The following is an 8,407-nucleotide window of genomic DNA, read 5'->3' on the forward strand; positions in this document are numbered from 1 at the left end:
GATGATGAAATGTGCTGTCATGGTGGCGATAGTGCTGCCGCCACCCAGTGTGATCCGCAAACTATCGGATCCTAATGGCTGTGTAATTTCTCCTGCGAAGCTGATTAGGGGTTCATGATTGGGGTGAGTTTCTTTCTATCTCGGTTGAGGCCTTCGTAGCAGCTGCCGAACATGACGCTGACCGCTGCGCCGTTATCAACCAAGACCCTGTGGTAGCGATAGTGGTCGATGACCATGGTGATTAAGAGTGGGTCGTTGTGGTGCTTTTGGATGGTGTCCTCGCTGCGATTAAAGGCTATCGAGTTCCATTCGACCTGGGGGGTGTGGCAGCCATGGCTGAGTCCCAGTACCTCTTGGCCCCGAGGGCATTGGAGCTTCTGGGCTTGGTGGGTCTCTGGTGTTCACGGGGCGCCGCCGTGTATTGTTAATATCTGGCCGTAGACTTCGATGGCATTGGCGCCAGTGGCAGGAATGAGATATTGTGAGAGTTGGCCGCTCTGAATGAGGTGCATGCTCGATGGCGTTTTTCAGTGCCCAGCAGATATTGGTGGGGTGGCCAGACTCCTCATGATATGTGCAGTACTTACCGTTATCTCGCGGTTTGGATTGGCTGGACTTGCGCTTTGGTGGGCGCGAAATGATGTCTTTGTGATTGTTCCAGATGTCCTTGTAAGAAGTGGTGAGTATGGTATAAATCTCGTATCGGGGTGCCACGAATCGCTGGTCGTCCCTGTGTCGGGTGCCGCAGTATGGTGCATCGCGATGTTGACTGCTTGAGGAGTTATATTTTGGCTTCTCGGGTCTCTTGCCGTATTGCTTGTCTCTCCTATCACTACAAAAAAGAATTATTTTGCCATGGCTTTGTGCCGTCGCGGAAAGTCTTTTTGTCGTCGCAAGAGACCAATGGCGACGACAATTACACCGTTGTCGTTGGTGGCGTCGCCATTGCCCGTGGCTACGGCAAAACACCATCGCAATCGGATTTAGCGACGGCAACGAGAGCAGCAATGATTTGGTCGCTTATTAGGCGACGGCATGTAGCGACTGAAAACGCCGTCGCAAGTAACCTATTTGCTACGGCAGATGCCGTTGTTTGCAATAAACTTTTTTTTTCATATTTTTTTATTTTTCCAGAAATTTTCCCTCCAAATTTGATTAGAATTATGCGGGAAATTGATTTTCCCTCTAAAATTGCAACGGCATCATTGCCGTCGCCACCCCAAGTATTTTTCATATGAAGCTTTAGCAACAGCTAATAACCGTCGCAACCAATTGACTTCCCAATTTTTTCAAACCAAAATTTTTTCTGCCATTTTACACACTTAATCAAAAGATATCGTAAAATAATATAAAGCACCAAAATAATCCTTTCAATCATAGCTATCTCACAACTGAAATTATATAATCAAAAGATAAGTGCCAAGTTATATTCCACTACCAAGTACAAACTGAAATTAATCAAACTACAGTCTTTCATAATTATAATGTCCTACCATACTAGATAACTGAAAGGAAAAGTTGCCAAACTTAATATTGTTCAAAAGCATCCTTGACCACAATACTATTTATCATTAACTAGAGGGGCTTGGTGAGTACTGGAGCATGCTCAATTTCTTGATCACTAGTTGAATGTGGATGAACTCCTTCTCCTATGGACTCCCTTCTAATTTCATGGCCACTGGTTGCATCTTGAACCTATCACATAATGCACAAGTATACAAATATCAAACCGGATTCACATGAAAAATGAAACATGCACAAATCAGATATTGTCACTACACGTAGTTTGATTTCAAAATCTGGGAATGTTTAAGAACTGCTGCATGAATGTTATCCTCATGATATTTGTTACAAAACATGATGATTTTGGCTTACTCCATACTCACATAACATGCATTTGTTATGAAACGAAACACATAACAGATAATACAAAATCATTGAAGCACACAAACACAGCTTCCCTTTCTTTATTCAAAATTGGGGAAAAAAAAATTAACTTCCAGCAAGAGTTTCATCTACTGTCATACAATAAGCGAAATTGAAATGATATTAGACTCATACTTTTATCCTCTCAGCCATATCAAAAAGCTAAAGCTAACACAGTTTGTTCATAAACTCAAATCAACAACCAAACTGCAGCATAAGTCTTCAACCTATCTAAGCTAGCAATCTCAATATCTACACAGATCGTTTTATACACATTCAATATTTACATAATCATGCATATATATACACAAACATGTATATAATCAAATTTGTCGAAGATAAAAATAGTAACGATATAATCATGTCCATTTTTTCCCTTATCAATATCTATGTCAGCTGCAAAAACAGTAACACAAATAGCTAAGTATGAAAATATAAACCAACTATACTAACAATAGATATCTACATTAAATGAACAACGTCACATCAAGCAGAAATAAACAAAACTAAAAATTTAATTAATGAACACACATGATACAATATGTATATTAGATTAACATCTAATTAATGTGCACACACACACACACACACATATTTATATATATATATATATATATATATATGCAAATTCATAAAACACATGCAGGATAAGGGAGCTTCATTACTTTGGAGAAGACATTGAGGAATAAAAATAATAATAAGAATTATAGAATTCCTGTCATAGATTTTATATCAAAACCCCAACATACCAATTAAAACAAAATGCAACAAACAAAGATCAAGGGCAGTGGGCAAGGGCACTTTCCACTACATTTACAACCAAATATTATCATTGACAACAATATAATGAAAAAAGGAGCCTTACCTGGAATCAAAACCAGTAGATAGAGCTTATGATAAGAGGAAGACAAATGACACAGATCGAACAACGAGATTATAATGCAAAGAACCTATAACCAAAAACAATAAAAAATAATTCAGGCAAAGTCATATGTATGGAAAAACCAAATTGGCTAAGTCTCTTCATCAAAATCAAAAACATCAAGATATACTGAAGAGTCATAACTAAGGTTTTTCTTTTAACATGGCGGAATAATGTCCAGACAAGAAAAAATATATGTTCTCAACCTTGGAATATACATAATCAGATAATCTTTAGATTAAGCACTTAATTAACTAGCTAGTTTGATAATCTGACAAGTAAGGTATCTGACATGAGAGATTACATAAGTACAATAGAGAAATATAAAAGGCATTGTACATACACTAGTTGTACTATAAGCAAGATAAATGTTGTTCAAATATAGTGACATGAACTGACAAGAATGACAAAGAAGACGAAAGCTCAACTGGGGCATATATTCCACCTTGATAAGGAGGCATTAAAGACCAAAAAGCTGGAGACCAGTAACAACAACACATCAGTTGCATGAAAAAGAAATCCAAGAAAAAAGGCAAAACTTTATTCTTCTTATCTCAGTCATCGTTATTCTTAAGGCAAGGTTTATTGGCAGTAAGAATAAAATAAAAAAATTATGATGACCTACAGTATCATTCTTCTTCAGAAACTTCTTTCCAAAAATAATTTTTTCCTTGCAAATGTAGAAGCAACTACAAAGCTATAGGTACGACAATAATTAAGCCATCCCTATTAATCTAAAAGGAATTTGAGAAAAACAACCCAAATAAATTACCAGACCATCTTGCATAATGAAATCAGCATAATTCAAATTACATTCAATTATCTACCATTTGGGTCTAATGCTCCGAGCACAATATGTCCCAAAAAAGTTAATGGTAAAGAGGCCCATGCAAGTTGTTTCTGGTAACTCAATTCCTATAAAAATATTATGGCTCACCTCTTCCATATGCTGAGACACATCATGAACCACATCTACATGACACAATCACATAGTCAGATGAATATAGCAAGCAAGTCTTTCAAACCAGTCCAATTCCATCACTTTCTTCATTCCAAACTAACAAAATTGAACTAACAAGGAAGATAATTAGATATGATGCAGTACGAGTTTGTCACTAGAGGCAGTTAGATATGAAATGAACTACTCATCAATCTCATAATTCTAGACTTTTTGTTTTCATTCAGCTTGTAGTAAACACAGATCTTTGGGCATCTCCGTAGACATTTCTGTGGGATCTTGAAAGCTCCTTATGGCAAAAAAAGAATTTGGGAGCTGACTAGTAGCTAGGTACCTCAGCAGGAATTAGTGTTCCAGGAGCACTCATCAGATCAATAATATATTCACTACATGGTATGGCAAACACATTCACTTAGATCAATAACAGTTTCAGAAAATTTTAAAGCATGCATCAACCACCTTAATCTGATGCACATGTGAATGGAATTGTACTAGCAAGGCAAAAACAAATTGCATGTACCTTTGATTCTATTATCCTCATTTAAACATGATCGTAAATTCAAATCCTAACAGCTTAAAACTAGATGGGCATCAAATGAACATTAATGCAGAGAATACATGTAAAACAGAAAACTTAACGAATCAGTTTCACCAGAAAATTATGCATAAAGAGAGATCAAGAGTTAGAGGACATTACCTTCCAATTCCACTATCAATTTTAATCAAGTTTACAGCTCCATCATCAGTACCCGTGTAGTAGCTACCTTTGACCAACATACATGGAAAATTTATCTTATCAGCTAGTACCTAAAACCAGAGGCAAAAAAGAATTAACTACGGCAAAAATTCCTTCAAAGGCCTAGAAAACCTTCATAAGATTTAAGCATAAGGTAATGACCAATTTTTCAAAAGGAAAAAACAATGGGACTATAGTCAGATTTTTGAAAGGAAAAAAAGTAACAACATGCTAGATAAGTTGAATGGTGCACATAATTTTCCAATGATTCAGATTGACAATTAAGGTGAGTTTTAAAAACTGCCACAACCTTAAAGAGAAGGGCCTGGTGGCGTGAAAGTCCAACATCAATTTTTCCGAGGGGAAGAATGATAGTGCATGTTCATTGAACTCCGCAACTCATGCCTCCTTATTTTCCACCTTCTTAAAATCTCATCCGCATCTCCAACTGGACCACCCATTCTATCAACAACAATATCAGCAATCTTCTGAATCAAGCCACTTAAAAGTAGACCATGTTGAGAAATCCACTCTAGAGATGCAGCATATGCTCTTTTCTCGAGTTGTTGGAGTTCAGTATCAACAAACCTGTTAACTAATATGACATCGTAGTCGACATTATCTGAAACTGATACAGCTTGAAATTCCACCAACAACGGCATCTTCCCTTGTCTAAAGGAATTCGAGGTAATTCCATACACGTTGTAAAATCCATCCACCACTTTTTCATTATAATCTACAACATTATGGCTCTGCATCATAACACAGAAATGAGATTATTAAGAACCCACTTTCCTCAGAATTGACAAAATATTAAAGAACCAGATACATCATTTACAAATGTACGTTCATCATACAAACACACAACAAATGCACATTTAAACCTTCCATGATTGATCCTTCTCACTTATACCAGTATACAATGCAATCTTTTTATCTACAACATTCTTTTTGACTTGATAACCGAGTAGAATCCCAAAATTAACAACAGGCACACACCTAACACCATTTAACCAGGAAATTGTTAACTAAAATGGAACTGTAATCCACAATTCAGCTATGCAACTCTATTTAACCACAATCCTAACACCATTGCTATCTCCCCTACGAATATTTCTTGTGTACTTCATCTTGTCCCCTTGGGGATCTTTTTCAATTTACACAAAATTAACCAGTCCATAAGGCACTGTCAAAACATTTTTACCCCATAAGATGAACTATGATGTACATTATGAATGAGGTTGATTAAAAAGAAGAAGAGTTCAGACTGCAGAAGGTCTAGCAATGCCATTTACAAAATTCAACACATGTATAATAGGGAACACACCTTCCAGAAAAATGATTATAACCCCCACCCTCACCGTAATGAGACTTTCCTTTCGTCACGTCAAAAACCGATCTGATCAAAAAACACGAATTAGTTTCTAGGAATCACCAAGTCTAAGTTCACAGACAATTAGTAATCATTTACACATCTGAACAGAGAGAAAGCAAAAGGATACCGGAGAATTCCTAACAAGATTGGCAAACTTTGATCAGTCCCATTGTACAAAGCCAATTCTTCAACAGTGAACAATCTCTGCAAATATCAGCATCATCTAGATTATATATCCAAATATTCCAATGCAAACCAAAGTTACATAACAAATCAAATATACGCTATTTGTGTTAGTGCGCAAAGCCCAGAAAAACAAATATCCCATTTGATTTGTTGAAATAAAAGACCAATTTCCTGGAGTAAACCCAAGCCAAATCGAATCTTGGTTTTGATTAGCTCCCAAAACATGAAAAGAAGTGAGCTTTGAGCTTCTGACCTGTTTTGACAGTGGAGATAGACAAGATGCAGGCCACAAAGCGAGAGACGGACAGATCTAATTGATTTCTGGGTATTAAGGTCTGAGAGACGGATTGAATATGCAGAAAGAGGAAGAAAAATAGGAAGGAGGTCGAGCTGAACTAGCAGATATCGACTTCGCGGATTGCTATGGTTGACTTCGTTGTCGGGACTGGATGGAGTGAACGGGAAATAGCAGATGGAGGGAGCGGCAACAAGAAGTCAAGAACAATGTTTCTGAACCCAAAAACCTAAAAAGCTTTGCCGACATGTTTAATTTTGGCACATATATCCACCCAAAAGTCAAAAAATATAAATGAATAAAATGAAAATACACGACGGCATGTTCTACCGTAGTTAAAAGTAGAGAAATTTAGCGACGGAAAGAATATGCCGTAGCAATTGAAGGCATATTTATGCGACGGCGACGCCATGCCGTGGCAAATAATTTTTTTCTTTGCGACGCCGCATTTGCCGTAGCGAATTTTTGATCAATGGCGACGGCATTCTGACGCCGACGCTAACTAGTGAAGCCAAATGAATTATTTTTTGTAGTGTATCGCTATAACCTTGTCGCTCCCTTGGGGCCCTGTCATTCGGCTGGGCAGGTTTGTCCCGGTTGGTGTCTTTGTTTCTGGTATCGGGATTGTTCGCTTGAGGTGCAATGACTAGGTGCGCGTTGGCATTGGTATCGCTGCCAAAGGTGTCGTACTCGGCCTGAGCGAAGGCGGTAGCGGCATCGAGGAGGTCATCATATGTTGCAGGGGGATTGGTGTTGATCTACAACAAGAAGTATCCAGGCTGGAGTGCTTGCTTAAATGTCGATGCCGCTAGGACTGGATCGAGAGAGCGACACTGAGTGGCCTGTTTCTGCCATCGGCGAACAAAGTCTCGCAGTCGCTCGTTCGGTCGTTGCTTGAGCCAAAATAGGTCGGGAGTTGTGCGATACCCTCCACCGCACAGGATAAATCGTCGAAGGAACTTGTCTCCCAGTTCTTGGAAACTATCAATTGAGTTGGTGGGCAGGTTGAGGAACCAATGCAAGGCCTCGTCCGTCAAAGTTTCCTCTAACGCGTGGCAGGCCATGGCGTCAGTGTATCGGGTTCCATGGAGTATGGATTGGAAGACTTCTAGATGATGGTATGGGTCTCGGGTCCCATTGTACTTTTCGATCTTGAGGGGCTTGGCTTCTGGTGGGCCCTTCTTGGCCTGCATGCGGGCGATGAAGGGTCCTGTCTTTCCCTGGAAACCGGCTGTGATCGGCTGCCACCCAGCTCTACTTTCGGTGCTCTCCACTCGTGCTTGTAAAGAGGCGATGGCTTCACTCATTTGGAGCAATAGCCGGGTGTTGGGATAGGGTGGTGGTATGTTGGCGGTCGTAGCGGTGTTTGCGCACGAGGTTCCCGCCATATCGGCAGTCGGCTGAGGAATTGGTGCGGCGCCGAGGTGGCTTGGAAAAAGTGGTGAATTCAGGTAGACCACCTGAGGGTCTGTGCTGGTATTGCTGTGTGTGGGGCCAGCGAGGCTTCCCGACGTGAGGTTTGGGGGCATGAAGGTGCCAGCGAGGCTGGTGGCGGGGTCTGTAGTGAGGACCGGTCCCAGTGTGGGGACGCCGCCAATGGTCGGTATCGGGGTCTCTTGCTGATGGGTCCTGTCTAAGACATCGTCATGTGCGACTCGCCGCTGGAGTGCCTCTCGTAGGGTGCGATTCTGGTTGGTCATGTTTTCGACCTCCCGGCGGGCAGCCGTGGCCGCCGCGCGCTCGGCCTCGACCTGTGCACGTGACTCCATAAGGTCACGCATTGCTATTTGTAGTGTTGTGGTCGGATCGGTAGTCATGACTGATTGAGTCTCGGTAGTTGGGCTCTGGAACTCGAGAATACGCTGGACCTCGCGAGTCGTTGTCTCCCGAGGCGGATCCTCGATGCTGGTATCGGGATTGCTGGTAGCCATCGATGTGTTGTCCTGCCAACAAGGAGCGAGAGGAGTCCTTCTAGCGCCAAATGTTTCAGTGGTCTCGAGAGCTGTCTG

At 40.6% G+C, this 8,407-nt stretch overlaps 1 long non-coding RNA gene across 16 annotated transcripts; it reads right to left on the reverse strand.

Annotated features, from left to right (window-relative positions):
- Nucleotides 1–1,344: 1,344 nt before the first annotated feature.
- On the reverse strand, nt 1,345–6,652 carry LOC133722472 (uncharacterized). Of its 16 annotated transcripts, none has more exons than XR_009852810.1 (10): nt 6,357–6,651; nt 6,045–6,121; nt 5,870–5,941; nt 5,131–5,294; nt 4,853–5,004; nt 4,504–4,613; nt 3,786–3,820; nt 3,294–3,323; nt 2,792–2,876; nt 1,345–1,695 (listed from the first exon to the last, which is right to left on the reverse strand). It is a non-coding gene; the product is annotated as an uncharacterized LOC133722472 (long non-coding RNA). The 16 variants fall into 16 exon arrangements; XR_009852801.1 differs by having other exon boundaries at nt 3,277–3,323; XR_009852805.1 differs by having other exon boundaries at nt 3,248–3,323.
- Nucleotides 6,653–8,407: the final 1,755 nt, after the last annotated feature.

This window comes from Rosa rugosa, chromosome 1 (assembly GCF_958449725.1).
Source record: "Rosa rugosa chromosome 1, drRosRugo1.1, whole genome shotgun sequence".
Lineage (NCBI taxonomy): Eukaryota > Viridiplantae > Streptophyta > Magnoliopsida > Rosales > Rosaceae > Rosa > Rosa rugosa.